This window comes from Colius striatus, chromosome 9 (genome assembly GCF_028858725.1).
Source record: "Colius striatus isolate bColStr4 chromosome 9, bColStr4.1.hap1, whole genome shotgun sequence".
Classification (NCBI taxonomy): Eukaryota; Metazoa; Chordata; class Aves; order Coliiformes; family Coliidae; genus Colius; species Colius striatus.
The window spans coordinates 6,485,968-6,504,736 of record NC_084767.1 but is presented as its reverse complement, the minus strand read 5'-3'; the positions used below and the strand labels follow the sequence as shown (position 1 = coordinate 6,504,736).

The following is an 18,769-nucleotide window of genomic DNA, read 5'->3' as shown; positions in this document are numbered from 1 at the left end:
GATATTGCTAATATAAAGTCAGCATCATAACTTTGGATGATCTTCGCTTTTCCATGATATATAAGACGCACTCTCAGAGAACTACCAGAAGAACTATACAAAGCATTTCCTGGAAAGACAGTACCATGTGTTGATAAAGATACTATACATTATTTAAAATCACAGACAGCAGCAGTAATTGTTCAGTCTAAACTGAGGAACAGATTGGACATATCTTCATCAATGAGCAATAATTCACAAACGATATCTGTTTGAAAAAAGGTAAATATTTCCTCATCCACAGAAATATGATTTTCACAACTTGTTTCAAGTAGTAAAAAGGGAAAGATCCTGTTCTCTGCCTCAAAAACCTGCCATGACTGCTCAGTCTTTCGACTTTCAGATGTGAGGTCATATATGTAGCTGTTCAAAACCTTTACAATTCCAGTGACTTTAATTAAGATGCCAATTTTTACCCACTGTGGCTGTGTCCTTTGGCTTTTGTAAATATCTAAATTAATTTTAACTGTTTCCAACTGTTCTTTTGAGAAATTCCACACAAGAGTCAATTATCCCTGCTGGAATTTGCCTGCTATTGCATTGCTGTATTAGCAGAATCTGAGTAGCCACAAAGTGCCTGAAGGAAAAGACCTGGAGCAGTACTGGATAGTCAACAACTGATTTGGAGTATTAAAAAGTTTGTCACAAAGTCTGACCAATTTCCTCTTTTATACCAAGTAGTTATTAGAAGATATAGAGCTCACTACTCATGCATCCAGTCTTCCACTTAAAGCACCAGTGTTTCCTACCTCCCAGTGAAGGACTGAAACAAGGCTTGCTATTTTACCCATCAGCACTGTTTAACTGAATTAATAGTCAAGCTAAATTCATTCTCTGATGTGCATAAAAAATTACCTTAATCTATAGGTCATACATTATTCATGATAATAATAAGGTCACTGTGAGGAAAGGACATCTTCCAAGTTCCCACTGTGGATACAGAGGTGCTGAATGCAGATGCAGCATACAAGTGTGTAGAGAATAGCGTATTCGCAGGAGATTGCAGGGATTGGGGAAATCTAACTGTATCTATATTGTCTCTTACTGACTGCCAATCACATTTGAAGTAAAGCTATCTCAATTACAAAATATTTTCTCAATGCTTTATGCTGAGTTCTCTCTCCCATTTGTATTGTTTAAATCCTAAGGCTATGCCCAGGACCATGCTCCTATCTTTACCATTAAAAAATGGTACTTTTTTTCTCTTTTGCAACTTAATGTTCATCACAGTAGCCAACCTTCACTTTTCTCAGGTTTGCAAATGCTGACATGTGAATGTTAGTCTCATCCCAAGTTGATTCCCACATCAGAGATGGAAACTCAGAATAATACTTTCCTTAGAAAGAAAAAGGTGAGATCCAGTCAGTTGTCAGAAATTCTATAAACAAATGGAGATTGTGTTGAGAGATTTGAGATAAGAAATGACAGTCAGAAGTGTTTTCTTGTCCTGCTTCCTCCACCTACAGCTCTGGTGCTGCAGACTGCAGTTTTGGTACCTGGATGGAGCTTTTATCTAGAGGGCCTGGAATACTAAGTTCACAGTTTCCAGAAAATTTTGTTTCAGATTTGGCTACTTGGCAGTATTAGCTGTATTTTGGCCACTTGACATAGTCATGTTGTGAGGGAAAGAAGAAAGATTCTTTTTGTGTAATACCCTATGAAATACTCATATTCATGGCTTTTCAGAGTACTTGCACAACTTTTTTTCTACATTTTGTCAGCATGTTAATTTCACTCATAAGGAAGTCACTTCTAAAACCAGTCATTCATGGTGTAGTCATCTTCACATCACTATCTGTCAATGTTTAAAAACAAACATGTGAGGTGCTAGAAGTGTCAGCACTTTTGCTTAAGGTGGAACCATCCCTAGCTTTTTTTTTATTAGATTTAGGATACCCTTTTTGTCTCCAGATATCAGCTCTAAAATTCCAGTTAAACTGAATATAAATCCTCATTAGAATTAAGTCTGTCAGGAAATGTTTTAATTCTCATCTCCTATGTCTCAGTACACAGCAAAGCACTATAATGTGGTGTTCCCAATATTGGGCTAGGAGGGAGGGGAAGGGCATTGAATGCTTACTCCAGTCAAAGGACTAGTGTCCTAGTACTTGCTGTGATAACACAAGTTATATCATCTCTGTATGTAAATGCAAACCATTTTTACTACATAAATAGGAATATAAATATGCCTTACTATTTGTGTTTGGTGAAAACTAGGCATGATGATAAGCCATTTCATTATGAAGAGGAAATAATCCTTAACCAGGAAATGACATTATGTTACTGGGAATCAAGCTTCCATCATGCTTATCAGCAACATTATAGTGCATAGCTTTGGTAAACCAAGTGGGTCAGATAATTCTTGAGTGATTAGGGAACCAATCAAAAATAAATTTAAAACCATTGTAGGTTTATTCTCAGTATATTCTTAATTCTTGCTCATTTTGGATTATTCAAATATCGTTACAGAAATATTTATTAGATAGAAATGTGTCTTGAAGAGAGAGCTGAATGAGCAGAAAATAGTAGCTTGATACACACGTCTTTAATTAACTCATCATGAAGCTAACTCATTCACAAAATGAGTGTAAGCAAATGGGGAAAATGAAAAGTAGTTTTTGTTGGGGTTTTTTCTTTTGTTGTTTTTTTTTTAGACAATGCTTCTGATTTAGCTTCATTTTTAATGCATGGTAACCAATAGTAACCCATGTGTTCCCACATAAACCGACTTATATCATGCAAGACACTGTTTGCACTTATGCTCATAAAACAGACTGTGCAGGGGTGGATGTGGAATTTAGTTCTGATAACAGGGTAGATGTGTGATACATTAAGAATGTAAGTGGCAAGCTAATGTCTCTATGTCAGCTGAGTAGGAAAATTGTCAACAAGTGTGCCTGTATTTCCCCTTTGGAATTTACTTTGAAGAAACGATCTATGTTGGTTTTGTTGTGGAATTCTGATGGATCTTCCTTGGTTGATTTTGCCAGGACAGCTTCATGTCAGGGTATCTTTAATTCTGTGGGACATATGAACATCCTAGCTTCTGGATAAGGATTATTAGTCCCTCTGCTATAGTATGTACCCTGACAGGATTATTCCATGGCAAAGTCACCCCATGCCTGTACCCCTCTATGCTGCATCCCATGTTGACTTCTCAAGGCATCTGCTGTCATAGGCTTCTATTTCTCAATACTACAAAGTTATGTAAATAACTCGTTCCTCATAGAGTCACTGTTTGTTACTATTGCCTATATAAAACTATGGTTGTACCATACAAAAAGTCAAACAAATTAGCCATAGACACCTGGTCAATAAGTGAAATTGCTATGGCAGATAAACCAAGTAAAACAAAACTGTGAGCAGGTCAAGAAAAGTTCAGACCTAGCAAGCCTGTCAAGCATCTGTCCTGAGGCCCTGCAAGCTCAGTGCAAAGATTATGGCCTGTCATTAACAATGACAGTACTGTATGGCAGGACTACATGCTGCAATTCACAAATGTTCCTCCCAAAGTAAATACTGATGCAAAACTGCTACATCTTCCTTTCCTGTTTGTGCTCCACTGTGACAATTGGTTTTGTAACACAATTTCAAAAAGAAATGCCAGGGTATAGAAAAAGATGTAAACCTCATGCCTTGGATATCTAACCCAGAGAAAGACAAGAAAAATAAAATTACAAATAAAGGCAGAGTTAGTGAGACAAGTGAGGACTATTAGTAGCACAAGGATTCAAGAGGGAACATATAAATGTGGAAATCTATGAAATCCAAAAGGGAATAAACCCCTCAGTTATCTCCCGCATGTTGCCAGTGTCACACACACCAACAGACCCAGTGAACGACCAGCTATTAAAACTGAGGTAGCAGTGAAGATCCACCCTTTTCCTGATGCTTGTTTGGCCAGCAGACTTCAGGTGTTTTAATCAGGGGACACAGACCACACTAATACCTAATCCAGGGGTTTGTTTGAAGCTTGCTCTTTTTTTGTTAGCCAGTAATTGCTTTATATTTTTAAGCTGTTTATATCTTACTTGATGAATTTCTTTACACACAGTTAATGATACCCAAAGCTACCCAGACGATAGTACAGAGAAGTCAGATGCTTCTGTTAAAATAAGCAAACAACAGTTTTCTGAACAGAACTGATTGTTGTCCTCAGGATTAGCACTATATACTACCTTCAAGAGCTCTTTTGTCCATCCCTGGCAACCTATCAAGATTTTTGTTTGTGTGTGTGTAAAAAATGGTTCAAGTGAAAGCTTAAATTCTGTGCAAGGTATGACAACCTGCAAGAGCTCGGTTCAAGGCTGTGGCAATGTCCTCACTACCCACCATGTGCCTGCACGGTGAGCACACCTGCTCAGAGGGAGGCCAGGCACCTGCACAGTGCTTACCTGGGACCTTCTCTGGCACCCACTCCTACCGCTCAGGCCAGTGCTCAAGCGTGGCTGGACTGAGATCTTCCTCTCTGTGTAAGGGGGAACAGGATCACTCCTCAGCGGTACCGGTTTCGACCACTTTGAACTGGTTCTGATCGGTTTCAACCAATTTGAAGCAGTTCCGACCGGTTTGAACCGATTTTGACCAGTTTGAACAGATTCCAACTGGTTTGAAACAGTTCTGACCGATTTTGACTGGTTTGAACTGGTTCCAACTGGTTTTGACCAGTTTGAACTGTTTCCAACCGGTTCTGACCAGTTTAGATCGGTTTGAACTGGTTCTGACCAGTTTCGACTGGTTTGAACTGGTTCCGACCGGTTTGAAATGGTTCCAAAGGGTTTCGACTAGTTCCAACTGGTTTTGACCAGTTCGAACCAGTGCCAAGTGGTTTTGACCGGTTTAGACCAGTTTGGATTGGTTTTGAACGGTTCTGACTGGTTTTGACCAGTTTCAACTGGTTCCGACCAGTTTAGACCGGTGTGAACCGATTCCCACTGGTCAAAACCAGTTTCGATTGGGTTCGAGCGGTTCCAACCAATCAAAATTGGTTTCGACATGTTTCGACAGGTTTGGAGCAGTTCCAGCCGATTTCGATTGGTCAAAACCAGTTTTGGCCTATTTTGATTGGTTTCGACCCGTTCTGACTGATTCTGACCAGTTTTGGCCGTTTCTGACAGGTTTTGGCTGGTTTCAACCAATTGTTTTACTGGTGCTAACTCATATATAGTATGGTGACTCTGTCACTTTATTGTATAAGAGGAAACTGTATATGGATTCACCCAATGTCTTTTTCCTCTCTTTTTGATCTTTCTGTCGGTCTCTGGTAAGTATAATGTAAGCCACATAACATGCTCTACCTAGCTCTGAAATGTTTGACATTTGAGTGGGCTATGCATAACGATCACTGCAAAGCCTATCCTTATATTTAAGTGTGACTATTAAGGCTAGTCAAAACACCAGGAAAACAGGAGCAATTTTTGTTTCATACACATTGAAACATATCTCTCCCAGACTTTTCTTTTTCCTCTAGAAATACTTTGGCATCCCTTTTTTGACTCTTTCTCATCAATATAGTAGAATTTTATTTTATAAATTGTCATTGTCCTGATTACAATCAGAGAAGTTTGTCTTTGTAAAAGGAAAGGGACTTTAAAAGAGAAAGCTACCAGAAACTCATTTTATAAGTAGATGGTACTCAGTGATAAAGATGGATGCCTCATAATTCTCGAAGAGAGCAAGAATCAGAACAATAACTGAGCGCAAGCAGAAGCTAAGAGTGGATTTGATTAATGTGTGGAACTGGCTGCAAAGGTCAGAAATAGCAGTAGATGTAGCCATAAACATATTCCAAAAACAGCACTGGGAACCAAGTTTATAAGGTACAACTATTACCGATTTATTTCTGAAATTCCTGGAGGGCAGAAACCACATTAAAGTCTGGGAGATGGATTCTCATGTAACAAAGATTTCAAAATATGTTTGGCAATGGAATAAAACAGACTGTAGAAGATCCTACAGAGAATGATACAAACTACAGAAAGACATACAGAGGTGAAAATGCTTCCTTCAGAAAGATTATATAAGAGGATGGTTTTTTTCTCCTCTTCTTCACTGCATCTCTACACTGTGGCTAAATCAAAGGATCCACTAAAAGTGCTGCAGAGACTGTCTCAAATGTAAACAAACATTCATATATTCAGGCCACAATGTCCAGATCCCCAGCAGGTTTCCTTGGCCCATTCTCAGAGCTCTATGGAGCATCTAACATGGTGTGACCATGGTAGCAGCTGCTACCATCAGACATTACCAGGTCATCTTGAACTAGTCCATTCCCAACTGTGGAGATGGGAGCACTAGCTGCATGTGGCATCATTTATGGAGACTGTACTCTTTATAAGCATGAAAGCAAGACCCATGGAGATATTCAGGGTAGCCACACAAATCATCATGGCAACTAAGAATATGCTAATTGACGAAATGCAGATGGTTTCAGACCCTTTTTTCTCTGGGTACAGAGAAGGCACCATGATGCTTCAGAGATGTTATAGGTCCATTGTTGATCTTACCCAAACTGCATAATCAGGAACCTTTTTAAAACAGGAAGAGTCTTCATGACTCAAGGAGATGAGAGATGGGATCATCAAGTGAGGAAGGGGGCCTGAAAACTTAGAAAGAGAGCAAACCCCTGAAATTAATGGAATGTGAGGAGAAGTTAAGCAAAGATAAAGATGTGAGGGTGAGGGAGAAGTAGAACAGGCTACCCACAGGGGTTGTGGAGTCTCCTTCCTTGGAGGTCCACCTGGACATGTTCCTATGCAACCTGATCTAAGTGAACCTGCTTCTGCAGGGGGGTTGGACTAGATCATCTCTAAAGGTCCCTTCCAACCCCTACCATTCTATGAGTCTATGTTTTACTAATCACATCATATTTCACATATGGATAAATTGTTCTTCAATTTCCCTTGTTACAGCTCCAACATCTTTTTGTGAGCTACAGACTTAGGCAGAAGAACTTAAGCAGAGTAGTAAGGATCCACTGGAAGCCACCGAGACAAAACTTCTACATACAAGTTATCCTCCCAAATCTCTGGGGAATTGGCAAAGAAAACTGAAAATAATTTGGCAAGTATACATCAAAATAATTTTTTAAATAAAGAACAGGTGCTGTTCCAAACCCTACAGTTTTCCAGGAGACATTACCAGTGAAATAATTTGGAAGAGAGCACACAGCTGAGATGCACTTGCTGGCAATGTTCACATTTTTAGCTTATATCAGTCAGATTTTCCAGGATTGTGCTTTTCATACTGCCAACTGCTTGATATTCTGATCCTCATGCATAAAACTGTGTTAGTAAACATTTAAACAGAAGTGAAAGTGCTTTCCTGGATGAAGGCTTGAATCCTTAAAACCTTGCAGGTCGACATGACCTAGAACATCATTACAGACGTGACCTTTCTGTTAAAGAAATACATTCTTCACATGCTGTTTGGAATTCTTACAAGTAAACTGAGAAGTCCTATTTAAAATATGTACTATTTATGATTGGACATAATTTGACTATGAAGCTTCTGCATTTTTTCATTATATCCTTTCCTTACTGTTTTAGTGAGGAGTTCAGGACATTGCATAGCCATGTAATAGTGGCAAACAACAAATGTTGCTCATTTTTTAATCTGAATATATATTGCATTGCATTTAATCACCTCTGTTGTTTATCTGTTGTATAGAGATTAAAAGAGATAGTTGGGAGATAATAATAATCTGTTTCCTTTTTTTTTCCCTTAGCAAATTATATAATTAATGCTGCAAACAATTTTCTAATACTCTCCAAAAGTCTTCACAGAATCAGAACTTTTTCAAAGTTACCATGTGAGCTAAAATTCGTGGTTTCTAGCCAAAGATTAATTTTGTTTAAAAGCTTAAAGTAAAAACCACTTTTTGAAATGTGTAAGGCTAAAATTATACCTATTCCCTTTTAAAATTAAATCTATGTAGAGATTGTTTTCACACATATAATCCTTAGATGACTGAATAGTAAATTCTGGAACTCATTATAGAAATAATTCTTATTAACAAGTACACCCAGAGTAAAAGTGATTGGATGTTAAGTGGTTAAAGTGTATTAACTGACTATAAAAGTGGTTAAAATGGTTGGATATATTTAGCAAATAATTTGGAATTGCTTAATTTAATTTCTGAGAGATGAAGTCTCTCTAGAGGCAGCGGTGGCATGTTGTGAGAGGAAAGAAGTACTGTCCTCACCTGGGTGAAATAGAGCTATCCTAGTTTTACAACCTTTTGGCATCAAAAAGGCAGTTGTGGATCTGTATCACAATAACCAGTGGCAGAGAACAATGCTTTCATGTGGCACACTATTGCCTCTTAAATATGGTGTCCAGAGCCTCGTTAGGTATGCTGTACTTGAAAGTTAAGGATTCAGCCCTAAAGATTTGTAGTAACTTTAATGTCATGTGCTGCATTAGAGCTTTATTAAGGTTTTAAGTCATTTTAAGTGCATGCTTTGTCTAAAGCAGTTTAGTGAGTTTTTTTACAATTTCTATTAGAAACCAGGGAAATAAAATTTTAAAAGGCATTATTGATGTAATGTTGATTGTCCTTGTCCCATAGAGCTTACAAATATCACGTATGTTTATTCAATACCATGCAATTTGGAAACTAGGTAGTTATTTTGATCCTATTTAAAAGTGTCAAGATTTGTGACCTTATTCTAAAGTCCTGCAAGTGTTTTACTACTTGTAACCTTCCCCCTTTCCAAATCCTTTCCTCCCAAGAAAATACTGATTCTTTTACCATGTTATGAAGCAAAAATGTAGTACTCAAACATATTTGGTTTCCCAGCCCTCATAGGCTGTAGAAGGAAAACACATCATTTCAGTTATGCATACAGAAGCCAGAAGGTGTCTTTTCAGTGTTTAAGTACAGTTGCTAAGACAGTTCACAACAGTGTAGATATTATTACATGGATTATATACCTCATCCTCTTTTCCAAGGCATTTTACAGCATGACTGCTCCCCCAACCAGTTACATATTATACAAAGGGAGTTAATTTCTCTGCTTCTCTCTCCTTTTACTGCATATCTGAGAGCTAAAACCAGCTTTCTTGACTTATTATTTGATTGTGACATTTCCCTGGCCTCTAACTTCCACAACATATACATAGGCTGTCTTCAGTTCATGTAAAAGCTTTCTCTGCATTTGCCTCCTTTGTTAATTTGATTGTAATAATTCATCTACCTGAATCCTTGCAGTGGTTTTCTGTTTGAAGTAATAATAGGCTTCTTGTCACTATGTTAAAAATGCTATATAATTTCATATTTCACTTCCATATCTCCTTCCCTTCTGCCTCTTATAAACAGTAAGTCTACAACCTTTCTGAGCTCATAGATAAAAGACCCTCCTCTCTGTATTGCTACGCTAAGACTTATCCATGATTCATCTGTAGAAGGTCAAATTGACTTTAATTTTAATTATATATCAATTATTTAGTGGCATTCTTCATTCACTGACGTTTGAGTCCACGTTTGTTTTTGGTGTGGTACCTATTTGGGCAATGTTTTTGCAATTGTTTTGAAAGTATTGGCCATTACCAGAAGTAAGCATGAGCTAATGACCAGCATATGGAATTATGTTATTGATATTTTTTAGCTCAGTTGATTACTTTTCTGTACTCAGAAGCAGTTCCGGTGCCTAAATTTTGCAAGAATGGCTCTAAGAGCTATAAAAGTAGAAACCAGAGATGATGTTCAGAGTAGAAGAAGGGGAAAGATGATTGTGGACTCCTTTATGAATTATTCTGCCTTGCCTGCAGCAGAATCTGCTGTACACCTGATTGAAGCCTTTTTAGTGTTAATCTACAGTATAAAGTCTTCTGTGTCTTTGTCAGGTTTTGGAGAGTAAAAGCAGAGTATATCCTATAGCGCCCAATCACAGGATGAACACAAAATGGCCAAGAGATATCTGATCTCTTTATCTTCTTGACATTATGAGTAGAATTCATTTTGGTTTGGCAACACACTTTCTCCAGCTTTGTCAAACATATACATGGATCAGTAGGTCCTATAAGTGCATTATCACTTAATAATATATTGAATAATATATTGATTCATTCAGTAAGGCTTCCTAGCATTACCTCATTAAAAATAATTATTCTTAATTGTACTCTTTCTCATTCTTTCTCCTTCTGTCTTTTTCTTTCTCTCTTGAAAAATAATTTAAGGGAATTAAATGAAAATTGAATTCAGCAGATAATCCTCAATCTGTTGCAGCAGGCAGCTTTCTGTTTAGATCTGAAGATATCTTACTACAGATTAACAAAAGCTTTGTATGTCCAGAACATGCTATTTGTGTTACACAATATAACATTGAATCACTATTGAAGGAAAACATTCATTTTCTCATTTCACCCACTGTTTTCCAGGGAATTTTTTCAGATTATTTTGGGTATGCATGAGATCTTCTTTAAGATTCATTTCTCATCAGTATATGGAATGATAGGCATTTTTTCTATGGAACGTGGAGCATACAAAAAGCTTTCAGATGATAAATAACTCAGAAAAAAAGGGTATCTTTTAATCTCAAGGGTTCATACCAAAGTCCATGATGACATTCAGAAAAAAATACAATTTCATACATGACTACCTGCATGATTTGGAAAGAGCTAATGCAAGCATAAAAAGTAGATATTTTTTTCTTGTTCCATTCCATCCCAATGTTCATTATTGTCCTTCATTCTTTTTAAACAGGGTTTTTTTAATCATATATTGATTTTTTGTTTCTGGTAATAATCTGTATATGTTGGCTTAGGTTTTGTGAAAATGCTCTTTAATGCTTTACTGGATGGCTGCAAAGAGATGAAAGTTCTGTCTTGTAAAGAGTAATATTTAGTTTCATATACAATGGCCAGATTTCACAGCTATGCCTACACGTTGTGTTGTGCTTTACTGAATATGTGTGAAAATGTCCTTCACTAAATCACAAAAAATAGAACTGATCCTGTAGACAAGAAAATCTGACTTAGACATTAGTGTTTTTCTCCCTTCATTGTAATCATTTGTTGCATTGAGATTCTTGTCTAAATTAATGAAATTCGATTAACTTCTATCACTTTGCAATAATCATAATGTAAGGATTAATCTGGGTCACATCAGCTGTATGTTATGTCTGCATAAGAAGCTAAAGAGCAAAAGATTGGGGCAAGAAAATAATGATGCTTTCCTGATAAAAATCTCTCTACTTCCAGAAACATGCAAGTAGAGGTTACCTGTAACAAAATATTCCCACTGATGTTAATGGACTTGGAAGTATTCTTCACTTTGAATCTGTATAAACCTGTGGGCTTTGCATTACCTCACTGATGAGAAGTAAAACCATTTTTGTAAGTTTTCAGGCAGTCAGAGATAATATCATTGAGTACTCTATGTCCTTTATATAAGAGGAAACAAGTAATGCTTCCATAGGCCAACTTCTTCCATGTTACTTAGTATGTCACATGAAAAAACATTATGCAGCTGAGGTAGTCATTTACATGGGAAGGTGTTTGCTGCTTTTCTCTTCTGCTTATGCAGTCACTGGTTGTTTTCAGCAGTATCAAAACCTCCTTTTTTTCAACAGTAGTTGTGTTAAAAATATTTCCAAGTTATATAAATAAGAATATCAACCGTGTGTCAGACTGAATACCCAATATTCAGTCTGACAAGACTGGCATATTAATTTCCTGTCACAACTATACAAATAACCCAGAATCACACTAAATGTAATCCTGTAATGTTCTCTCAATAGCTTTCTTCAACCTACCACCTTCGCCCCTCTTTTACCTCGGTTTGTCTCAGCCAGTTGGCAGGTGCTGGGACTTGTGAAAATATGTGCCCACTATCTCTCTCTTCCCACTCTTTTTTCATGTGGATGAAAAAAAAGGAGATAGTTTTATGTAAATTTCTCACATTGAAGGAGATGATTACACATTCTGATATAAATGAATTTCTGACTACTTCATGTAAGAAATTTAAAAGCAAGTAATAGTTTCTTATTTCCAAAGATAAATACTGTTATCTCCATCTTCTGGCTTCTTTTTAATTGGAAGAATCAAACAGGTAAGTTATTTCTCAACATCACAAACAGAAAACTGAACCCAATTCAAATGACAACAAAGCTCATGCATACTGCACCAGAGCTCCTCAGAGACACCTAAATAAAATGCCTGTAAAGAAAATAACACTTCCATAGGTGTACACAGGAGGTGAATTCAGACTCTCATCGTGTGCTTTGTAATAACATCCTGACAGTTTCGTCCAGAACCCAGCATCAAAAAGAAGCATGTAATGAATATTAAGTTTTCAGTAATCAGAAATCACTCATTATATTGAGTCTAATATCTAAAAAATCAGTGTATTTAGAATGGACACTGCATTCTATGAAATAGGCTGCTCCTTACCTAATAATGAGAGCTATCTGACTGTGCTGATGGACTCTTTTTTTCTGTGATTTATGGCTCTTTCATGGTGCTTTCTGCAGTCTTTTATTCATCACGTCACGAAGGGTTCTTGCTCTAAGTAGACGCCTCCACCTTTGAACCCAGAAGTATACTTCTACTTCCAGTGAAGTTACCTGGACATCTATTTCTATCATCAGTTGTCACATTTTCTAAAAATAGATAAATAAACATGTCTCTTTCTCTTTTACTGCCACAAAGTCTCTTGTTCAGAACTTCCATTCATAGAAAACAAGCTCTGTTCTTGAATGGAGAAATTCCATTATGTCCAGAGGGCCAGAACAAGACCTGTGTGCCACTAATGGTCAATTTGCATTACAGTCTCTGGGCTGAACTGGACTGTAAAGTTTATGCTGATCTTCTATGCAGAATAAAAGAGAAGAATGAAGAAAAAAAGTTTTTAGAGGTATTGTAAATCATTTAGCTGGGATGTGGGTTGAGAGCTTTCTGCAAAAAGTGAGAGCATTATGCAGTGTAAGAAACACTTCTTGAAGATTCTTACAGAGTTATAATTTAACTTTGGGTTATTCCCTAGTTCTTACTTTTAAACACATAACTACCTGTAAGAATTTATATCATGTAGGTCCTGGCTTTTCCTTCAGCAACAGTCTGACTTCAGTGGGTCAGGGATTACTGAGAGGATAAAACTAGGCCTACTATGTGAGGAGATTCCTAAAATTGCTGAGATTTTCAGCATTAGATGTAGGATAGAGTGTTGATGTCTTAGCAGGCCTAACTGGGAAGATGGAGAATCAAACCTTACCATCTCTGTTAGAGGAAATTTATATTCCAATAAGTGTCAATTTACAAAGTACTAGGCTATGAAGCGTGAAAATTAAAGAAAACCTTCAGTTCTGACATCCCTATGTCAATCTTTTTTTCAATGTGTTTTATTTTCTAAAAGCCCATGTTCATATTAAGCAAGCACCTAGCTAGGACTGAATTCTTCACTGCCATTCTCACTTTTTCTGCCCCTCTCTGTATGACTGAGTGGGGTTGCAGGTACTGTAGTTTGTAAAGTAGCAATTCAGACTGTACCAATGAGGCAGAGAACCACAGTACACTCAAGGTATTCTGCTGATTGTTGAAAATAAAGTTATCACATGAATAAAATCTTTATATCTAGGAACATATAGGACCTTTATATCTAGAGTGGCTAAACGTTAAAAGGGAAAGGCTACAGGGTACTGAGCTAACTTCAAAGGAGCTAGTGCATCACCACATTGCAGGACAGTCCCTGTCAGAGGTATTGGCCTTAAAAGTGCCTCTGCTTTGGAACTTACTTGAATGTCTTCTGCATGGTACTATACTGATCAGTACAAATATACTCTAAGCAGACACAAGAGGCAGAATATGAAAAAATCCCAAACCTTCCTATAATTTTTATTGCTCACCTCAATCTAAACATAGAGTCATAATTATAGAATGGTAGGGGTTGGAAGGGACCTTTAGAGATCATCTAGTCCAACCCCCCTGCAGAAGCAGATTCACCTAGCTCAGGTCGCATATCTAATCCTTTAATAATTTGTGCTTTCAATTCACAATTGAGAACATGGAGAAAGTAGTGGTCATTACACAGAATCTAAAAGAGAGGGAAGAATTACTTGCTTTAAATACCCTTTCCTAGTTAATGTTTTTAGTCCCATTAGTCTTACTGGTCTTACTTTAGTCTTACTAGTCAGCAGTAAGAGTCCCAACTGCCAGCAGAGCTCCAAACATCACTTGACCATGGTGCTGTGGAAATGATAACATAGCTAAGTGCCCAACAAATTGATTAAAGGGTACTGTACACATCTAGTGGACACCTTCAGCTTGCTTACCTCCTACTTCTAACAAACCTGTTTAATTTAATTGGATTATACTGGGACTGAGAAAACGAATTTCCTTTGACCAAGCATTTGCTCTTCACTTCATCTGCTCACTCCCTATCAGAGTCTTCCTCCTGTTTAAATTTTTATGCAACTACTACAGAATATCTTAATATGTGCCAACAAAGAAAATGCAGCATAAAGAGGAAAGCAATATGACCAAAATCTAAATCAACAAGATACCAGCACTAATCTAGAACAATTTAAACTTAAGACACAAAAGTGTAGTTCAGATGGCCATGAAGAAAACATGTAATGTGACTTATATGGGAAATACTACCTTAAAATAATAGAATCATTTCCTAAATTATTTTTACTGCAGTTAGTTTCTAGAATTTTTATTAACAAAATCTGATTCTCACCTTTTCAAGCATACAAACTTTCTCAAAGACTTCCTAACATCACTTTGCATATTCATTATTTCGGAATACATGAGTTTTGGCATGCAGGAGGTATGCTCACTAAACCAGAAATTAGTTAGAGGTCTTAATCTACCTCTCCAAATCATTATAAACTTGCCAGTAGGGAAACAGTCTCTGTAATGTCTTTTACCTCATGAAGTTATTGATAATGAGATACTGAGAATTTTACTTAAATTGTTCGAATCTACTTTAGATCAGTGGGTTCAGCAGTTTTTTATTACAATAATAAGTTGTTCCAAGTTTGTATCCCAGCATTACAGCTGAGAGCAGCCAGGAATGCAGCATGGCTATGAAAAGCTCAAAGACAGTCTCTCTCTTCTTGCTACCCCTGAAATCTTTAAGTACAGGGCAGATCCTTTGCCCATACAGCTTCAGCTCTGCTCAAACAATGTGGTATATAGGCCAGTCAGCAACTAGATATTCAGTTTCATAGTATCATAGACAAGGAGAAAGTCTTGAGCAACTAGATTCACATCTTCTGTCATGGCACTTCTTTAAAAAGGGATCATTCCTTGTTAGTTGAAAAATTGTCTCTGGCTGTGAGACGTCTTATTCTACTGATGCTCCGAGTGACTTCAGTGGGACCTCTGACTTAACAGTAGTGCTATAGACTACGTGAAAGTTATATAAATAACTACAGCTGCAGGATTAATACCAAGCTGATGTTAGCAAACTTCACAGTAATTCTAAGTGACTGTTAAACTCAGGTATATTCATGCCCCTTTTAATCTGTTTTATATCACTTATCAAACAGTGCAAGAACCCAGCTTACACTGCTAGTGCTTTGCAAGAACAAAACAGTTTTATTTACTCCTGTGTTCAGTAATTTACTACTAAAAGCATACATATTAGCACACACCCCCCAAACTATTTTGGTGCTAAAAATGATTATTTATGCTTTTTTTCTGATCAATCTTGATTTTTTTTTAGTTTTAGGCATCTAGCTGCAGGATAGAAACATTGCCATGGCATGACTTGGGCCCTAACAAGTGAAAAAATAGAAGTAGCTAGTGTCCAACTTTTCACATCTGGACATTGCTTTGAGCTCATGTGATTTTATGTGTTCATGTGATTTTTGCTGACAAATTGTTAAAGCTAAAGACTATGCAAAAATAACTAATTAGTTTATATATAAATAGTGTGCAGAGTATAGCTTTAAATGGTGAATGAGCTCTATTACATGTAATGTTCATTACCTATATATGCAATGAGTGTAATCAAACCATTACTTCCAATTAAACTCCATGTTGAGGTGTGCAAATGTGAAACTTTTTCTTTTTTAACATTTTTTGAAGTGTTTCTAAACCCCAAGATTTTGATGCACAATTTTCACACATTTGGAGTTTGGTTTGACTCCTTTTTGCTGAAACACAGCTTCAGTCAGTATGATAGACTGCACAGTGCTGTTACACTGGTCTGACTGGTAAGATGATGTAGGCACTTTATGCAAGAAGTTTGCAGGACAGTTAGGAATGTCAAGAAACAAATTGGAAGGCAGCATTTCCTGTAGTTCAGTGTGTACAGTTGTGGTCTGTGAATGTCATAAAGCTAATACATAAATTTATTGTAAAGGTAAAATATTGCAACACTGTAATATGACATTTGTTCTGAATTCATTCAAACTGTGGTTTGCTGAAGTCAAAGCCAGAATTTTAGCCACTTTCACTAATGCCTGAATGATGTCTTAACTTTCACAGAATCTTAAGGGTTGGAAGGGACCTGGAAAGATCATCTAGTCCAATCCCTCTGCCAGAGCAGGACCTCTCTTCTTTCCCTAATGTTCTAAATATCAACAATTGCACAACAATTAATTTATCTATATAGTGATTTTTTGTATTAATAGGGGAAACACTTGTACAAAATATTAGTAATCTATTTTTATGTGTTGAATTGCTATGATCAGGTTCTGAAAATACTTAAATTTTTGTGTTTATTCTGATTGATGTCAGCACATTTCTTCATATGCATAACATGGAGCACATACATTAGCGTTCTGTTGCATGGGCCTTTCAGAATTTCAGTGTCCAAGGCAAGCCACACATAATATAATAGTATTCCCCTCCTTCTAAGGTACTTGAAGAGTTTTTAACATCGAAAAACTTTCATCTTGACTATAAATAAATGGTATGTAAGTTTAACTTTTGTAACTCTGTCTTACTCCATGAGTTTCCAAAACTAATAATAAAGCTTTCTTCCACAACAGGAGAAGTGTGCTGTTTATTAGAATTAAAATCATATTTGCAGGTTGGCTCATTTAAATTATTTTCATAAGGGACTAAGGATAGTTTTCCCTTTTACTTGTGGCTTTTTTTATATTGTTTCTCTGTCTAGTATTTATTCTTTAAAATGATGAGGTCAGGAAGCTGTCAGAGGAAACCATCTTGGCTATCAGATGGCTAGGAACAGAAAACAGAACCTTTTGCTGAAATAAAACTTCAGTTTGCATTATGAAGAGCTTCTTCTAAAGCTTATGAAATAATGTTGGCAAAATTCCTCTCAGGCTATGTTATTGTGAAAGATGAGTGAAAAGAAGGAAGTGTGTTAAAATAAATATCTGGGATTATTTTAGTGGAAGTTTTTATGTTAAAATAATCTGACACCCTGTATTCCTGAAGTGTTGTAAAAGCTCATTTTCCATTGCTGTATTCACACAGTAATCATAACTAATTCTATAAGAATCAGAGACACCTTGCACCTGTCTTATTCTCAGTATTAAAGTGTCCTTCGTGGTAGGTTGACCAAGTTTTATGTCACTTTATTTCCATTTTCAACCCTTTTAAGTTTCTTTTCATAGAAATTCTTCATGAAATCTTTTTTGTTGTTGAAGAAAGTTACCGTAAATCCCAGCAACTTTTAATTTCTGTGGTCAATAATTTTGGCCTTTTATTTTGCTTACAGCTAAAATCCCCCCACTGCAGCTACAAAGCCTGATTTTTCCTAAACAAACAAATAGAAAAGCAAAGAGAAAGAGCCCACTTTTTACAATGACAGTGTCCAGGTAAAAGGAGGGGAGAAGGCAGAAGGTAAATTTGAATGAGGAACCTGTATGAATACATCAGTAGTAAAAACAAGAGTGGACACTAACTTCTGTAATGTACCAGTGACAATATGGCTTATGCAGCTGTGAAGAAAAGTCTATTACCACCTGAGAGGCCAGGCACTTTGCAATGCAGTGCCACTTTCTCCTCTAACCTGTTAAATGCACAGTCCACAAATTTTTGCAAGAATGTCTGGTTCAGCGTAATGCTTGGCACTGCAGCAATACTTCCTCCCTCCCTCCACTTTCTACTCATCCACATCTAAACTCCTTCTTCCTCTGCTGTTAGGATTTTCACTTCTTTACATTTATGCATCCAATAGACATATGTAGCATGCACAGGTTGTCTTCAAAGAGTACGTGTGTCATGGTGGGGGTAAATATTGTTAAAAGTCATCTCAGATGATCAGCGAGCACTATTCATCCCACTGCTTGTTCCATCAGCATTAAAAGCGTTTCAGTGACTGGGAAATGCAGGCAGCACCTCTCTGCCTGCCTTTGGAGGGCTGTGCCGAGAGATGCAGCTCTGTCCTTGCTCCTAAACCCTTCCACTGGCTCCTTACCGAACAGCCGTACGGCTCTTCAGAGCCCATAGCCCAGGCACAGCCATGATGTGGCTGCTTAGGTGAAAACAAGCCTAAATGCACCCACGTTCTGCTCACAAAACACAGCTGTATTATAACTCCTTGCACTGTAGCAAACAATAATTCAGAGATAAAAGGCTTCATTAACATGGCATCAAATTGTAAGCAAGCCCTGGCATGTACCACCATCATACACACCCGCCGCTTACCCTCCCTGTGCATTTTAGAGCCACAACAATTGCAAGAGAAATAAAACATTCTAACATCTCAGCTGCTAGGAGATAGATGAATGTAATGCCACTATCCAAACCTCCGGCATTCTCACCACAGCTCGACAAATTTGCAAACAGATTCTTCACCCCCCCAACC

General features: G+C 37.1%; 1 protein-coding gene across 1 annotated transcript in view; it reads right to left on the bottom strand.

The window, feature by feature from the left end:
* The window catches only part of GABRG2 (gamma-aminobutyric acid type A receptor subunit gamma2), a 61,207-nt gene that overhangs the window by 42,274 nt on the left and 164 nt on the right, over nucleotides 1-18,769 (bottom strand). The window lies entirely within an intron of this gene.